The sequence below is a fragment of the Apium graveolens genome, chromosome 10 (assembly GCF_009905375.1).
Source record: "Apium graveolens cultivar Ventura chromosome 10, ASM990537v1, whole genome shotgun sequence".
Lineage (NCBI taxonomy): Eukaryota > Viridiplantae > Streptophyta > Magnoliopsida > Apiales > Apiaceae > Apium > Apium graveolens.
The window spans coordinates 9092780-9111393 of record NC_133656.1 but is presented as its reverse complement, the minus strand read 5'-3'; the positions used below and the strand labels follow the sequence as shown (position 1 = coordinate 9111393).

General features: G+C 34.6%; 2 long non-coding RNA genes across 7 annotated transcripts; one reads left to right on the top strand and one right to left on the bottom strand.

The window, feature by feature from the left end:
* The first annotated feature begins 14689 nt into the window (after positions 1-14689).
* Positions 14690-16140, top strand: LOC141688935 (uncharacterized). Of its 3 annotated transcripts, none has more exons than XR_012562194.1 (4): positions 14690-14823; positions 15228-15522; positions 15615-15910; positions 16010-16140. It is a non-coding gene; the product is annotated as an uncharacterized LOC141688935 (long non-coding RNA). The 3 variants fall into 3 exon arrangements; XR_012562195.1 differs by having other exon boundaries at positions 15597-15910; XR_012562193.1 differs by having other exon boundaries at positions 15228-15910.
* On the bottom strand, positions 15904-18614 carry LOC141688934 (uncharacterized). 4 transcript variants are annotated; one of them, XR_012562191.1, is made up of 7 exons: positions 18347-18613; positions 17995-18265; positions 17437-17919; positions 17212-17366; positions 17011-17122; positions 16746-16939; positions 15904-16126 (listed from the first exon to the last, which is right to left on the bottom strand). It is a non-coding gene; the product is annotated as an uncharacterized LOC141688934 (long non-coding RNA). The 4 variants fall into 4 exon arrangements; XR_012562190.1 differs by lacking the exon at positions 15904-16126 and adding an exon at positions 16149-16501; XR_012562192.1 differs by lacking the exon at positions 15904-16126 and having other exon boundaries at positions 16544-16939; positions 17437-17535; positions 17632-17919; positions 18347-18614.

The following is an 18614-nucleotide window of genomic DNA, read 5'->3' as shown; positions in this document are numbered from 1 at the left end:
CACTATCTTCGTGTACAAATTCCTATACCCAGTAGAGCCCTAATAATTGTCCTGGAGACTAAGAACTAAACCAAAGCATAGTTCAGTGTACACAAGATGACTATGATGACCTCAAGTCTAAGGATACTTGTACAACTATCACTATGTGAACAACTGCTGACACGTGAGTGAACTCCATCAGTTGTTCAGCTGTGCGAGTCATGTTCAGTGAACTTATTCTATAATAAACACCTACATACTAGCTATAGTGTCACAACACAAATATCTATGAGAACAGACATCCTTCATAATGAAGCAAGCATAGTATGTACCGATCTCTGCGGATTATTAATTACCAGTTAGTAATCCTACGACCAGGAACTATTTAAGTTTAGAGTTATCATCTTTTAGGTCTCACTATTATGATCTCATCATAATCCATAAAAAGCTTTACTCTAAAATATGATATATCTTATTTAAACACTTAAATAGATAGAACCCGTAATAAAAACAAAACAAGTCTTTTATTAATATCAATGAAATCAAAACAGATTACATAAAAGTTATTCCTAAATCCTCATACATGATTGGACTTAGGACATATTCCTTTCAATCTCCCACTTATACTAAAGCCAATCACTCTGGTATTTAATACCCATCTTGTCTTTATGACGATCAAAGTGACTTTCATAAAGTAGCTTTGTGAGTGGGTCTGCTATGTTGTTATGTGTGTAAACTCTATTTCAATACAATACAAGAAATGTTACCGCGCTCCCACTAACCCTTTTGTAGACGCATGGTTCATCTACGTTTTTGATAAAATCAAACTCTTTGATTGTCTCATCAAAACGAATGTTCCATCTTTCGAGAAGCTTGCTTTAAACCACATATGGTTCGCAGTAGCTTATACACTATGTAATAACCCCCAAAATTTTCAACTTTTTGTAACCCTTGTCAATAGTGTTTTAGCTGAATGAGAAAACTTTTCACGCCACACTATGTAGGGGTTCTGTTATGGATATTCTGGGATATTATTAGTACTCTATGTAGTATATAAGTGTATGTAAAGATCGTCAGAATCCAATTCCGAACACTTTGGTTTTTCCCGGAAATCCACTAGATACGGAGAGAATTGAGTATAAGGTAACAGGATAAAAAGGATTTAAATTAAAGGATTATGATAGAGGATCATAAAAATAAATATAATGTATTGAGAAAGGTTAAGGGAACCTAAGTAATAAGATCCCGAGTATGATCCTTCAAACGATAAACGAAAACGAAAGTTAAGCGAACCGTATAACAGATCAGCGGTCATTAGGCAAACGATTAGGAAGTTAAGCAAAGGGATTAGAGGGAGTGATGTCACCCAACCAATGAGAGGAGGACAAGGAGGGAAAGATGACATCACAACATGACATAGGCATGACATGGGAAGGAAGGAGGTGTGGTTGAATGAGAACCACACAAATTCAAGGGCAACAAGGTAATTGACTAAATCAAACACAAAAACAAATCAACCAAGCCAAGCAAAATCATTTTTCATCAAAATCAAAAAGAACCAAGGCATTGTTCATCTTTTGCTCTCGGCTTTTTAGCTTTTTAAAGGGTAAGAATTTCAAAATCAAAGATCCAAGCTTCCTAAATTGGTAAGATAATTCCCTAATCATCTTCATGCTTAGTTAGGGCTATATCATGAGTTTAAGCCATTAATTCCTTCTCAATCTTCTTCATTTAATCAAAGAAGAAGACAATGAATAGTGTTTTCAAGTTTTTAACTTGAAATTTTTCTTGTTTTCCTTGAAGATCCAAGCATTCCTAAGACTTCTCAAAGCTTCTTAAGGCTTCCTAGCTCCTCCCACCACTTCAAGGAAGGTATACCATCTCCAAACCCTATATTCTTATGTATTATAAGATGATTTTGATTAGTAGGGTGATATTGTAGCTTGTTGTTGTGATTAGAGTTTGGGATTTGAAATGGTAGTGAAATGGAAAGGTAAATGTTGTTGTTTTGACTAAAAAAACTTAAGTATGGTTAAAGTTAAGCTTAGGCATAAGTATGAATGTTAAAATTGAATTGGTTGGGGTTGTTATGATGTGATAAGGATGGATGTTGGTTGTATGTTGGATTTGAGGTTGAATTGGGTTGGTTTTGAATGGTTTAAAATTGGGAAATCGCGTAAACATAGCCGTCGTAACGTCCAATTTTCTTTAGACTGTTTTTGTGCATAACATTAGGACCCGAGAACCCCCTGCTAGATTATGACCATTGCCATGTTTAGATAGCTCATGTTATGAGCTTCGTTTTGATATGTAGTTCGTTCGATTCCGATGCACGGTTTAGGAGAAACGACCGTTTCATGTAACGGCGTTTCGTGAACGAAACTTTTCCCCTCGCCTTACTTTGAAACATAGGTTAAAGACCAAAAAGGGTTAATTATTGTATGAAACATTTATGGTAAGTGTGTTAGGCAGTTGGTAAGACACTCGCGAAGGAATCGCCTTAAAACTCGTAAAGGTTAAATTATTAAAAATGATGGAGCCGAGGGTACTCGAGTGACTTAAGAGAATCAGTAAGCGCAGAATAAGCGTTAGAGTCTAAGTTAGTTAAAGTATAGATTTACAAGTGACTTTGGTTTAATTCCAACTTACTTGTTGTTTATAGGTTACCAAACTCGTCCCGAGCCTTTTATCACCCCAAGTCGCTCAGGCAAGTTTTTCTACCCGTTATACTGTTGTTGTGATGTATATGTGTATATGCATTATCTTGCGATAGATGCATGTTGGTTAATTAGAAAATATTGTTATATATTGAAGCATGCTGCTATGGTATATATATATGCATGCCTGTTTCGTATTCTTTCCATATGCAATTGTTGATAATACCTATGCTAGAGGATAGCGGTAATTTGCATATACCCTTAGTATAAGGACCCAAAGGTGAAAATATTTTCTAAAACCGGGAGTCAAGGATCCTGAGTAGATTTTGTATATATGGATATAAATAAATATATATATATACTTATATATATATGGTCATAGTTTTCAAAACTATTAATCGAATAAGGTTTATTCGATAACTATAACTTTATTTTATTATTGAATATTATCTCGAATATTATTCGAAGGCTTATGACTCATTTATATTAAATGAATATTATTTTGAATTTTCATTCGAAGGCTTATGACTCCTTTATATTAAATGAATATTATTTTGAATATTCATTCGAGGGCTTATGACTCAGTTTATATTATTATTGAATATTACTTGGATATTAATTTGAGGATGTATGACTCCTTTATTTTATGAATATTATTTATAGTATTCATTCGAGGTATTATGACTCCGCTTATTACTTAATAATATTCTTTATTGTATTAAAGAATAAGGTGTCGATAATCAAACTTATTTTTGATTATTCAAATAAAGATATTACTTTCGTATAAGTATATCTTTGATTATTTGCTATTCATTCAAGTATAAGTTTTAATACTTCTACTTCAATTATTTTTATAAAGATTATTCTTTATGGGAATATTGTTTAAATAATAATAATCAGACATTTTCTAAATATTCTGGGGACTGATTTACTTCATTAAATCAGCTTTACTCCAAACACTCTTTAAAGTGTTTTCGAGTCTTCAAAATGATTTTTAAAAGTTAGAGCGGGTCCCAAAACTCATTTTTATATTTAAGATCTTCCTTTTTAAGGGGATTTAAATACTCGCTCAAAACCTGAGGGATCCGGCTCTGTGGTGTATTTTATATTCGCAACACGGTTGCAGTTTTGGGTAAATGAATTGATTACTTACCCAACATTCGGGAAGTAAGTCCATCTATTGAGTCGGCATAAGCAACATGGGCTCAGTGGGCGTCCATGATAGTGTAAGTGGCTCAGTAGGAGTCCATCAAATGCATAAGTGGCTGAGTGACAGTCCAGCATAAGGTCCTATTGAGACCAGGGTGATGACCAGTGGGGAATTCGTCCATCTACTAGTAGAAAAGTTTACTTATGGGTATCTTTGCCTGATCAGCAAGATATCTGGTTTATGCCAAATTCTTTTCCTTTCCAAATTTATTGGATATTGCAATTCTGTTCATACTTTACATGACAGAGGTTTTCAGGAAATTGTATAAAGAAGATGTATATGTGGATATATATATATATATATATATATATATCAGAACTTAATGAAGTATATCATGACTTCATTTTCCTTTAATAAAATTTCAAAGAATTAATCTATTCAAATCTTGTCTTGTAGTCTCATCTATGTGATGAACTGTTGAAAACTCTTTATACTTTGAACAGTGGTAGTTCAAGTAGTTTTATAAATGATATAAGTGTAGTGAAGTATTTGGTAACTTCATCCCTTGTTTTTACTTATATCTAGTAAGTAATTATCTTACACTTGATAAAAGATTCTAGTAAGTATCCATTTAGATACTTATATTATTGTTATCACTATATATTATCTTGCGAGCTGTAAGGCTCACTCTTGCTTTATTTCTTCATCACACAACAACAGTTAGGAAAGATGGCCAGACTCCAGCAGACCCAGCGCAAGCGCGTGGGAAGCATCTCGCGTCTTCCCGATGATGTTGTGGCTGCTATAGCTGCAGAGGTAGATCTATTGGTAGATCAGGCACTCTACTTTTGAGAATCAAATTATGTATAATTGTAACTTGTGGCAGATAATGGCAATTAACTGTAAATTATCAAGTAATCATTTTGGGTTGTAATAACTTTTAAATTGTGGATTCAAAGACTTGTACTTATTTCAATTTCATCTCTGAGACTATAACGGGTTGTGGTGTGTGTTAGTGTGGGGTCACAGCATAAGGATATTTATTATTAATTAAGTGAAGTGATATTATGGAAAGAAAGACCGTGACGACCCGGATCACCGACCCCGGATCTGGGGGTGTTACACACTAGATTTTCATTTCCCTTGGAAAGAAAACCATCTGGCTATATGTCAGATCTCATAGTCGTAGTAAGCAGCAATCGCAAGCAAAATCCGAACTGATTTTAACAGGGCTACAGGTAAAAAGTTTCATCAAAGTCAATCCATTGCCTTTGTTTGAATCCTTTTGCCACAAGTCTGGCCTTATAGGTCTCCACCTGGCCATCTGCTCTAATCATTCTTTCGTATACCGTATACATAGATTCTATCGGATTTCATGGCACTAGGCCATTTCTATGAGTCAACACTACTCATAGCCTCATTATAGGTCACAGGGTCGTCATCATCAATGATTGACAACTCATTGTCATTCTCAATGATAAGACCATATTACCTCTCAGGTTGGCGAGACACTCTCCCTGACCTACGAATGGGCTGTTCTACAAAAGGTTGTTCAGTCAGAACAGGTGTTTCCACTTGATCCGTAGTAGTTTGTGCTTCTTGAACTTCAACAAGTTCAATTTTGCTCCCACTGTTTCCTTCAAGGATAAACTCCTTTTCCAAAAAGGTAGCATGTCTGGAGACAAACACCCGATGATCGATGTAAAAGTAATACCCTAAAGTCTCTTTAGGATACCCCATAAAACAACATTTTACGGATCGATATTCCAGCTTATCTGGTTCAACTTTCTTGACATAAGCTGAACATCCCCAAATCTTAACGTGTTTAAGACTAGGTTTCCTTTCTTTCCATATCTCATACGGAGTTTGAGGAACAGATTTGGAAGGCACCTTATTCAGTAAATATGCTGAGGTTTCCAATGCATAACCCCATAGGAATACTGGAAGATTTGGATAGCTCATCATGGACCGAACTATGTCTAACAAAGTTCGATTTCTCCTTTCAGATACCAATCTGGAGGAGTCCACTGGGAGACTATACCATCTACTTTGAGATAATCTAGAAACACTCCATTAAAGTATTCACCATCTCGATCTGATCGAAGAGTTATAATACTATGTTTGGTTGTTTCTCCACTTCATACTTATACTCTTTGAACTTTTCAAAGGCTTCAGACTTGTGTTTCATCAAACACATATCCGAATCTAGATCTATTATCCATGAAAGTAATGAAGTATGAAAATCCACCCATGGCTTGCGTAGACATTGGTCCACATACATCTGTGTGTACCATTCTTAGCAAATTTGCAGCCCTCTCTCCATGTCTACTAAATGGAGACTGCAGTGCCACAATGAAGTGAGATTTTCATCATCCCTTTTCTTTTATTAGTTTGTTCAATCTGAAGTAAATTATGTCACATTTATACAGACCATTATTTAAAGTACCACGTCCATAAAGAATATTATCTCTAAGAATAGAACATTCATTATTCTCAATAATAAATGAAAATCCAGCCAAGTCTAACATGGGAATAATATTCCTCACAATCGAGGGAACAAAATAACAATTATTTAAAAAACAATAGTCTTGCCCGTAGGCATATGTAAATGAAATGATTCTACATCTTCAGCAGCAACTCTTGCTCCATTTCCCATCAGTAGAATCACCTCCTCTTCTTTAAGAGTCTTACTTCTCCTTAGTCCCTGCAATGAATTGCAGATGTGAGAACCATAGGCGGTATCTAATACCCAAGTAGAAATTTGGCTTAATGACATATTCACTTCTATCATGAACATACCTGAATCAGAAGCGGCAGTCTCACTACCCTTCTTCTTCTTCAATTCTGCAAGGTAAACCTTGCAGTTCCTCTTTCAGTGCCCCACCTTGTTATAGTGAAAGCAAACAACTTTGCTCTTGGGGTCTTCAGCTTTTGGTGGAATCGGCTTTTCTTCACCTACTTTCTTCTTCTTGGAAGAGTTCCTCTTCCTTTTCTTAGGATTGGAACCTTCACCAATTAGAAGAACAAAACTCTTCTTAGGGGGAAAATTCAATTCAGCAGTCTTCAACATGTTGTGGAGTTCAGGCAGGCTGACATCCAACTTATTCATGTGAAAGTTCACAACAAACTGCGAGAACGAACTCGGAAGCGATTGCAAGACCAAGTCTTGGCTCAGCTCCCCATCCATGGCAAAACCAAGTTGTCCAAGACGTTCAATCAAATTGATCATCTTAAGTACATGGTCATTCACAGATGATCCCTCAGACATCCTACAACCGAACAACTCCTTCTATATCTCATATCGAGCTGTCCTCCCCGCCACAACATACAACTCTTGTAGATGCATGAGGATAGTGTGAGCATCCATATGCTCATGTTGCTTCTCTAGCTCAATGTTCATGGAAGCTAGCATGATGTATTGAGCAACATTTGCATCATCTATCCACTTACGATACAGAACATGTTCATCATTATGCACATCGCTAGCAGGTTCAGTAGGCTTAGGTGAGTCAATCACGTATTCCAGCTTCTCAATCCTGAGAACAATTCTCAAGTTTCGAAGCCAGTCAGCATAATTAGGACCAGTCAATTTGTGAGCATCTAGTATGCTCCTGAGTGATAGTGCAGAAGACATAATGTATATTGTAAATCTGTAAATGATAAACACATAACAACACTTAGCAAATATTTGATTTTATTTTTAAAACACTATATGAATCGGGTCTTTATTCATAAGTGGCTCCCACTAGTTTATCTAATTTATTCAACCCCCGTGAAAAATTAAGCATTCATAATGCTAGTGGGAATAGGGATCCTACATTCCATTACACAACCCCGGATGTGGCACGAACCGCCATGTAATGTTCAATAGGCAGACAACTCTTGTCAATTACATCTTATGTTATTCCCTTATCAAACTTTAGCCTCTTGAATAATTGAGTCTCGACTGTGGCACGACAAACTCAATATTCTAAGTCAAGTCTAACCCAACATTTCATACAATTGAATCAGTCCCCAAAGGCCCACGGCTGTGGCACGTACCGACCTTTAGATTCTTATTCAATGTACACATCTCTATGTAATAGACAAGTATTTCTTATTTCGAAATCAAAGCCCTCGGCTGTAGCACGAACCGACAATGATTTAAAAATAAGAACTACATTCTATCATGTTGGAAGGCTATGACCGACATAAGCCCGTTGTGTCATTGGCCAATTACTACTTGATATTATTTAATTTTAGAGGGATTATATTACGTTACAATCATAATCATATTATAAAGAGATTCTTCCTTTTAAATTAAATATTTCAAATCAATAATCAATAATCAGATGATTCCCAGATTGGGTGGAGCATTGTCAAGAGGCGTCACTTAATAACCCTTTCTTACAGATAGAAATCTGTTGTTGACAGAATCATCCTTTCTCTCATATCGAAAATTCATATTCAATTACGTGTTTCATAAACACAAGAATCTCATGATTGTATTCATAATATTATTATTAAGGTTATGAAACAATTTCACTATACTAGGTTGTCTAACAAATGCCGTATGTTCATTTAAGTTCACCTAAATCTATCATCGCATGATAAACTAAGCATATATCACATACATAAACATGAATAAACATCAAGGTAGGCATGTTAAATCATCTAGCACATTAGTCTAAGCATTATACATCTCTATGTATCACATGAAACATTTAAAATCAATTCAAACGATCAAAAATAGCTTTAAAACACTTCATGGAATATAATCAGTTCAAAAATTTTATATAAACTTAAATTTGATCACACCATTAGACCCGTCTCGGAAAAACGAATCCAACGATATATTGCACCCCCAAAACGGAGTTACGAAACTCCCAGAAATCAAATTTAAAAAATAACAGACGTGCTGTAACGCATTATAGGAACGCGTTACAAGCCCTGTAACGCATTCCGATGATGCGTTACAACCCTTTTAAGCCATTAAAAGGTGTAACGCATTCCGTGAATGCGCCACAGGGTGTAACACATTCCCAGAATGCGCGACACCCTCTCTTCTGCGTGCGCTGCACGCGTCTCTTCCTTTTCCAGTTGACAGTTGCCGCCGCCGCTTTTGCACAGAAAACGAGCCTGTTTCTCTCTTTTCTTTTACTGACAGCCGTGCATTCAACAGATTATGCAGACAAGCAGATGTACAATAGCCGATACAAACATATATACATACTATATATACAAATATTTACTTATTTAATTACGAATTTTAATTACAAGAACTTCGAAAATTCATAATAAAAAATCTATACATCATAAAATTATGAAAAAATTACCCAGACGATCTACAACACTTGTAGAACCCAGATCAACATTCAAAATTATTCTGAGAAACGATTTCTCATCAGACAAAATTAATCCATGATATAACTTGTAAAAATCATAATTAATTCATACAAGCACATAAAATTCTGAAATTTTACCACAGATCTATATGCATACAACCTAAGCTTTGATGCCAATGTCGGATTTTAATCACAGCGGAAGCATGTAAAAGCTCTTTGACATGCATATAAAATCCAAATAAAAGCATATAAATCGTGGTAAAAACATAGGGATCAATTACTAACCTTTAATAGTGATCCAAAAGCAACGATCGGAGATCCTTAGCAGCTGCTCCTCAAACGTGAAGCACTCCACCGGTATCCACCAAGAAAACGACGTTAAGGAGGAGGAGGAGGTGGAGAGAATTAGGTTTTATAAAATTTTGGGGTTAGAATAAAAATAGGGTTTATAATAGTATATTTATAGGCAAAATTTTCAGCTGAAATTTTCCCAAAAATATTATTATTATTATCCCATTTATTATTCTCATTAATAATTAAAATACCTTTTAATTATTAATCCTTTTTCTAATCACTTTAGAAATAATTCTCTCTCTTGATTTAATTTCCAAAAATTAAATCCTTTAATTAATAATATTAAGAACTTTTCTTAATTAATTTATAATCAATTAAATCTCATTTAATCAATTATTAAATTTGCCAATTAATTATTTATTTCATAAATAAATAAATAATTATTAGCCATTATTAATTAATTCCTCCACCATTAAATAATTCTCTTTTTATGGTGTGACCCTGTAGGTTCAATATTAAGCCGGTAGTAGAAATAAATAATAATAAAACTATTTTATCATTATTTATATAAATTCTCTAATTTATTAAATATGATTAATTAATTAATCATATTTATTCTACATCGTGAGTGATACTTCTCACCATATCGCGACTATCCGGATAATACGAATTCACTGCTTAGAATACCAAGAACCTATTCAGTGAATAGTTACCGTACAATAAACTCCTTCTACCCTACAATGTCCCGATTAAATACAAGGCATGGATCTCGTGTCAAGCCTATCTAATTTAATCACTTGCTTACCATTTACTATGCTTAGTTCTATGCAAATTAGAATCTCCTTTCTAATTTCATTCACTCTGGTCAGAGATTCCTGAACTAGCATAAGTGGATCAGCCTTGAACATTCGCTTCCTTCACTGGAAGGGGTAGATCCTTAATTGATCATACACTATCTTCGTGTACAAATTCCTATACCCAGTAGAGCCCTAATAATTGTCCTTGGAGACTAAGAACTAAACCAAAGCATAGTTCAGTGTACACAAGATGACTATGATGACCTCAAGTCTAATGATACTTGTACAACTATCACTATGTGAACAACTGCTGACACGTGAGTGAACTCCATCAGTTGTTCAGCTGTGCGAGTCATGTTCAGTGAACTTATTCTATAATAAGCACCTACATACTAGCTATAGTGTCACCACACAAATGTCTATGAGAATAGACATCCTTCATAATGAAGCAAGCATAGTATGTACCGATCTCTGCGGATTATTAATTACCAGTTAGTAATCCTACGACCAGGAACTATTTAAGTTTAGAGTTATCATATTTTAGGTCTCACTATTATGATCTCATCATAATACATAAAAAGCTTTACTCTAAACTATGGTATATCTTATTTAAACACTTAAATAGATAGAGCCCCTAATAAAACAAAACAAGTCTTTTATTAATATCAATGAAATCAAAACAGATTACATAAAAGTTATTCCTAAATCCTCATACATGATTGGACTTAGGACATATTCCTTTCAAGGAGAACATGTGGATTGATCTTCCAAAATTTAGTGAGGGTTATATGAGTGGTGTAAGAGATTTTATTCGAAATGCCATTTCTAGATTCGGTGTAGGTGACAAAATTACATGCCCCTGCAAAAATTGTAGAAACCATAAGTGGTGTCGTTAAGATATAATATATGATCATCTCACATACAATGGTCCATGTCCATTGCATTCAAAATGAATTTTTGAGATTTCTCGCCCATATTTCGGAATGAATGATGATGACATGGATTGTGAAGCTCCTATTACAAATTTTGGAGATAATCTCGATGAGATGTTTCACCGTACGCAAGGAAATACACATAATCGTGAAGATGATAGACCAAATGCCACTGCTGAAAAATTATTTTGTCGCATAGAAGAGGGTAAGCAGCCATTATATTCAGGTTGTACCAAATTTTCTCTCTTAAGCTTTGTCATCAGGATGTAGTCTTTGAAATGCATACACGGGATTACTGAATCGGGATTTAAGGATATTTTAGAGTTCATAAGAGAGGCTTTCCCAGAAGCCCACTTACCTCTATCTTTTAATTCCGCAAAAAGTATCATTAAAGATATAGATCTCGATTACCAAAGAATACACGCCTGACCAAATGATTGTATGCTCTACTGGGGGAAAATGAGAAGGAAGACATTTGCAAAACATGTGGTATTTTAAGGTGGACTCTAGTGGAAAAGAAAGGGACTGCTGAAAATGATCCGAAGAAGCTAATCCATAAAGTACTGACAAAAGTAATGTGTTATTTTCTTTAAACCAAGGTTGCAAAGGATGTTCATGTCAAATGAATATTCAGAACTTATGATATGACATGCTTTGGGACGGAAAAAAGATGGCAAACTTAGACATCCAGCAGATGCCAAAGCCTGGAAGACGTTGGATGCCAAATATCCTAGTTTTTCATCTGAAAATAGGAATATTAGATTAGGTGTAGCAGCATATGGGTTTAGTCCTTATCGTACAATGAGTACACTTCACAGCACATGGCCAATTGTATGGGTCAACTACAACCTTCCTCATTGGTTATGCATGAAGCCGGAAAACCTGATACTTTCAACAATTATCACGGGTCCAGAGTCTCCAAAGGATAACATTAATATGTATATATTTATATATAGATATGCAGCCTCTTATCTCGGAGTTGAAAGAATTATGGGAGCTAGGCACACAAACCTATGATGCCTTTGAGGATGAAAATTTCAATTTACGTGCGAGTGTGTTATAGACCATTAACGATTTTCTAGAATACGCAATGATATCCGGATGAAGCATGAAGGGAAAATTAGCTTGTCCGGTATGCAATTATGAAACTTATTCAATGTACCTCAAAAATAGTAAAAAAATATGCTACATAAATCGTAGGAAATTTTTGGATCTGGATCACAAGTGGAGGTTTGATAAAATAAGGTTCAATGGTGAAATTGAATTGGGAACATGTCCTGATGTTTTAACGGGGATAGACAACGAAGAATTATTGGAAGGTTACGAGAATAATTTTGGGAAGAAAAAGATCAAGAAGATTAAAAATGGTTCCCCTTTCAAAAAGAAATCAATATTTTTCGATTTACCATATTGGAGTCACAATCTATGTAGACATAACCTTGATGTTATGCACATTGAAAATAATACTCGTGACAACATAATTGGTACTTTTCTAAATATTGGAGGGAAATCTAAAAACCACTAGAATGCTTAAAAGGATGTACAAGAACTAGGCATCAAGGAGGTCCTCCATCCAGTGTCAGTATTAGAGAATGCCAAATTTCCTTATGGCTGTGCAGCTAATATAAGCCGGTACGTGAACATCAATGAGAGGAAAGTCTCAGGGTATAAGAGCCACGATGCTCATTTTATACTCCATTATTTATTGCAGTTTGCTGTGATGAAAACATTAAAACCTGAGGTGGCATTAACTTTAATAAGATTAGGTAGATTTTTTAGAGGACTTTGGAGCAAAGTTGTTGATTTAGATGACCACAAGAGACCACAAAATAAAATTATTGAAGTTCTTTGCCAATTTGAGACAATTTTTAAAAATGTTTTCTTTATTATAATGGTGCATTTGTTGATTCATTTATGCAAGAAAATTGAATATGATGGACTTGTAAATATTCGAACCATGTTTCCTATCGAGTGTTACCTATGTAAGCTGAAATCCTATGTTTGCAACAAAAGTAAACCTAAGGCATCAATTGCCGAAGGTTATCTCGTTGAAGAATGCTTGAATTTTTGTTCAAGGTTCTTAGACGGCGAAGAAGCTGGAATAATCAAGTATTCTTGTAAATATGAAAGTTGTCCTAAGAATATGGAATATCATATTGGCACACGAAGAAATAAGGACGGAAAAGTTGTTCATCTTAAAGATTCTCAATGATAGACATGTCATCGATACATCTTGTTAAATTGCGGTAACAAGGAAATAGAGACATCAATTGAGTAAGTGTTTTAGTTCAAATTTTAATTTAGTCAGTATTAGAATTAGGAAATTTCTTTCCTGACTATGTCAATTGCAGGGAACATTGAGCATTAATTGAAAGTCATGGAATATCGAAGAGATATGAACGAGAGAGAGCCCATACCGAAGAATTATGGATGTGGTTGAAGGGAGAGGTAGAGAAAAAAGAAGGCATTTCAAGAGAATTAGAAGTTCTTTCAATGAGCCCTAATCCGGTAACTAATAAGTTTAGTGGATACGTTATAAATGGATACCGGTAACATACAAAGTTCATAGATGCAAAGTATAGAACCCAGAATAATGGTGTATTTCTTACCGCCTTGATGACTAGTTTTGCAAGTTCGAAAGATCAAAGTCCTCTAATTAGTGAAGTCAATTATCACGAAGCAATCGAAGAAATACTAGAAATTGATTACTGGTGAGAATATCAAGTGGTGTTATTTAAATGTTGTTGGTACCATGAAGAAAAATATTTGTACGACCTGACTCGAGTGAATTTTAATCGTTTGTACCAGAAATCTGATCCGTATGTTATGGCGTCACAAGTACAACAAGTGTTTTATATAGAAGATCCAGTGAAGAAGGGGAAATACAATGTTATCAAGAAATTGCCTTGGTACTTGTGTGAAGAAATCGTAGGAGAAGAAAATATGAAAGATCCAATACTAGTTAAATTCGTCGTGGTGATGGAATTGGAAATCAAGTTAGTGACGTTCGTTGGTGTAGGAATGATGTACCGATTAAAAAAATCCACATACCATCTAGGGAAAATAAGGAAATTTCTTTCTAATTTTTATATATTAATTTATATAAGTATTGATTGTTTGTAATATTACTTGTTAAGTGACTATTTTGAGTTATGTGCTTCTCGTTTAACTCATATGTTTAATGTTTACTCATAAGAATCTGCCTTTAATCATTTCACATGTACTTGCATAATTTATGTTTTTCACTTGTAATTTAAAAATTTTAACTATTTTTAAAGGTTGTCTGCATCTTCTTTTCATATTATTCTAATGTTTTCTCCATCTGCTGCAGGATGGAAGAAGAAATGGTCAATATCGGGTTTTACCATAAGGGAACATTTCAGCATACCATATATATTGATTGGCGGAGAAAAGACTGCTTTAATGGTGACAAGTTCTCCTTACCGATACTGATGGAGTATGTCAAGGATGACCTCAAATATAATGAGATTGGAGGAGTATACACAAGTAATGCTGAGAGGGGTAAGTGGGAGTTGTTAAAAATTGATGCACATTAGTGTAAACTGTTGAACGGAGCATGCAATGGTGGCCACCTGGATTTCTATATCGATAATGTGGTGGATAAGAAAATTAAGCCACTGAAGCTGCAACCGCATGTACTCGTAAGGACAAGGCTGAATCTAATTGGAGGTATAACAATTTATGTGATCATATCAATTCAACCTAGTTAGGTGTTTATCTTTAATTTATAACTATTTTTCTATATTGTTGCAACTGTTGGGGGAAATGGTAGTATTTTGAAGAAACTACTTAGTTACAATGTAGTTAGTTATGATGTGTCAAATTAGTTACGTGTGTAAAGTGGTTATAATGACCAAATTTGGGTTTTAAAACTAAATAAAGAAGAAAATGACAATAATGTGTGATTGTTAGAGTTTGTGTAGCTTAATTATTCTGTGTGTTACTAGGTGCTTGTTTATATTGATAATACTAAGTTTACCCTACTGCATTATCACTGCCTAATTGCTACTAGATTACTATTATCCATTAACTTTATTTTTTAATTGTATTGTTGTAACGGCTACATAACCAAGGCGGAAATATGTGACCACTTATGAACTACAACAAAAAAAGAAGCCAGTTGATGTCTGCGTTCCTAGAAAGTTGCCACGCCTGAAAAATCAACAAGTCCAAAATGTGTAAGTGAGAGTGTCCATTATGAATCGGAGGTCAAGTGAAGTGACCAGTCACAGGAAGTCAGTGCCAATGAACAATCAAAAAGAGGTTAGTGACGTAGTTGTGAATCTGAACTCTGCAACTGTTAGGAGGAGATTGGATTTACTTAATCCACCACATGAAGATGCAATGACGGATGAAAGTCATATTAAGGTTAGAATACCTTAATATCTTAATATCTCTTTTTTTTCATGTTTGGATGTTTGAAATATCTAGCCAAATATTAGTGCAATATTTACTTGCAGGAGTATTTATCACCTCCACCACCTCCACCACGCTAACGCAGCTCGATAAGATGACAACTGCAAACATCAATAATCTGATAGAGTATGAGAGGCAGAAAATTCTCAATGTCATGATGAATAATGAAGTTTATAAAAATCATGGGTTTCCTGAATTAGTAATTGGTATGAGAGAAGAATTCATAAAGATTAAAGGAAAAGAAAAGATACAAGAGGGAAGTAATCAGGGAAGTGATCATGAGTATATTCCTTAAAATTAGGAACAAAGTGAAGATGAAACATCGAAAAATCCCAAAAAGGTGTGTCTTAGCCCAGAACTTAGTTTTTCAGCGTATAAAGATTATAAATGAATATTTTAATTTAATTTCCTATTGTTATGTACACTTCGGGAAATCAAGAAAGCTGAGAAGACAAAGGTTCATACTAGGCCAACAACTTGCTCACAAGAAAATGTTTAAGTGCAACCGAGAAGGATGCAACTGAGAAGCAAGCAAAAAGTCCAGTCCTTGAAGAACCTGCACCAACAGTACATCCCGGCTGATGTATGAAATAAAATGAATTTTCATTTTGTATTTTACCTATAATAAATAGAGGATATTACATATATATTTAAAGAACACAACTATTTTATTAAAAAACAAATGTAATTGTTCAATAGTATATATGATTATCCGCTAGGTCGGTAATTTACATAAGGTAAACAGAGTATATCATAAACAGATTGGGAGACTGTAATGGTTCCAAAATACACAGCAAGAAACAAAGCACTGCGGTAATTGTGATTCATTACCAACAATGCGCATATTACATTAAAAAAAGGAATACTGATTGAAATTTTTATCCCTATATATTGAGTATAATATTTTTTTCCCATACCTGAAACACGAGACCTGCAATGCAAAATTGTTGTATATCATGATACACTCAGTAAGTACTAGTGAATCATATAATTTATTTAGGAGCTCGTTGTTTAGTATAACATGGTTAAAGCTGTTTCTTAATACTAGTTATAACTAACAGTCAAGCTGGGAGATCTAGTCAAGGTGAAAGGATGATCCAGAGGGCTGGTAAGCAGCAAAAAGTTAATATATTTATAAAATAGTACAAATATTAGCACACAATGATAAGTGTTACATCTACAACAAACTCTCGATCATCCACAAGGTTTTCACAACTTTCTTTAACTCCATGAATAAAGTCAAAGCCCGATACAATGCCAGTTGCGACAAAGTTGAAGTCCTTTTTTGCAATGTTGTCCGCAGTGATGGGGAGCTGATTGTGAAGTTCTTTCCTTGGATAGATGTAAACTCCTTGCAATAGGAGTTGTCCTAGTTGAGAGATAAATGTTTATTAATCTGATTATGGCAAGCGAACAACAGAGGTTCTATGAAATCGTTACCTCTGTTTCAACATCCTCAACATTTTTGTCTATAAGCAGACGAACTTCTCGATCCTTTGAAAGAACTTCAAGACCTCCACTACTATCTTTGATCACAGTTGATATGCGGAACCTGCATATCCAAATCAATTTATTAAGACTGAACAACAAATTTTGAATTAGGTGAACATGCCGTAATAAGAGAAAGGATGGTGCATATACCTCTTCAAAACTTCAAGCACCTCTCTGTTACAGTTGGTGCAAAAGACAACATCATTTTAAAATTTCGTGTTTAAGTGGCATGATATCCATATGTTTACTTTCCAAGTCTTTGTTGGTTCAACCAATTTTACCATCCCTTGCAACAGAACCTCTCGCTACAACATTTTTTTTAAGATGATGTTAAAAAAGCCTAAACTCAGATGATGGAAAAGTTTCATTGTATACCTGTATGAAATTGTGTGACAGAAGCCTGATCTCAGCAATTTTGTACAACTGTAATTTATTTTGGGCAAACCTCAACCAGTAAAATTAGGCTCCTTCATCCTATAAAATAATTGGTCAGTGGTATACACATTTTTGTTACCGTCAACTCTATAATGGATTAATCAATAATGTCATTACATTAAACGAAATACTAACCCTGCCACATTGTAATTTTACCACCAGCAATAATGGCTAATATTGGTTGTTCCAAGTCTTGGGCCACAAAAAGCTCAAATTGTTTCGCAAACGCGTTCCAAAATATAACATTGATATTTTTGTTGAACCATATATAAATTTTACACATTAAGGGTGTTATTACAGATAAAGATTTAAATTATATAAGTCCTGCAGCTAACCTTCCATCTGTTATCCTGAACTTAATGTTGACCTGTTTATTTGGAGGACGATTACATTTTGGTACCTTATGAAGTATTCCAATAATATCTGAAAAGAAAGAAAAAAGAATTAACTAACTACACAAGATAATGCATACATAATTGAGTATCTTCAGGATCCAACCTGCAAGGTAAAACTTTTGCTTGGCCATTGCCTTTAAGTCACCATATTGAAACAGATCAAAGCAATTCTGAGAAATAAAGATTTCACTCTCCTCCAACTCCTTCACCCTTGTATCTTGATTAAGAATGATTTGTCTATCGATTTTTACTGGCCTATACTTGTCACTCTCCCTGTATTCCTTGACCTAGAAATTCTTAAGCAAATATATTTTCCCCACTTGCATTCAACACTACATATTTTCTGTGAGATTTGAGGCACATAGGCATGCGTCCTACAATTCGGAAATCATTTAACAAAAATAAGGAATAGAAATTGATAATATTTATCACAAAGAAATTTAAGAAATACTCACCTTGTTATCTATGAGGATGATGTTGTAACCTCTGAAAGTAATGCCTGCTGCAGTGATACCTTGATTCTTTTTGATAATTCTAACCTTAACTTTCCAATCTGCTCTACCTTTCTGAACATTCCTCAGAGTTTCACATGCACCTGTTGACATTGTAGGTATTTTGAAGAATCTGATACACCTAGGTTAGATATTGCCTTAGTGTAAAAGATGTTAGTTGTTTGGATAATTGTAGCATAGTCTTGGTTGGTGGTAACTGCACCCATAACAT